The sequence below is a fragment of the Penaeus monodon genome, chromosome 25 (assembly GCF_015228065.2).
Source record: "Penaeus monodon isolate SGIC_2016 chromosome 25, NSTDA_Pmon_1, whole genome shotgun sequence".
Lineage (NCBI taxonomy): Eukaryota > Metazoa > Arthropoda > Malacostraca > Decapoda > Penaeidae > Penaeus > Penaeus monodon.
In genome coordinates, this window is record NC_051410.1 from 2,548,098 (window position 1) to 2,548,351 (window position 254).

The 254-nt window shown below is 47.6% G+C and overlaps 1 protein-coding gene across 1 annotated transcript in view; it reads right to left on the reverse strand.

Annotated features, from left to right (window-relative positions):
* LOC119589482 (rho guanine nucleotide exchange factor 5-like) overlaps positions 1-254 on the reverse strand; it is a gene marked incomplete in the record, with an annotated part of 97,997 nt that overhangs the window by 10,815 nt on the left and 86,928 nt on the right.

The window sequence follows — 254 nt, forward strand, 5'->3', positions numbered from 1 at the left end:
GCACATTCCTCCTGCACCTAATTATGTCATCATCCACACAACAACCACACACACTAAAACAGTAATTAAAACCAAAAACCCGAATGCAAAGGTTCATTCACCGTACACAAACCACCTCCTGATCCTCTCTCTATGCAATCACTCTCCATCACTCAGCCAGTCGACTCGTATAATCTCACATGAGGCTCTGGCCCTTCCGCGCAGGCTGTGTGAGGCCATTGTGTGCGGTGTGGGTAATGTAAACATGTTCCTGG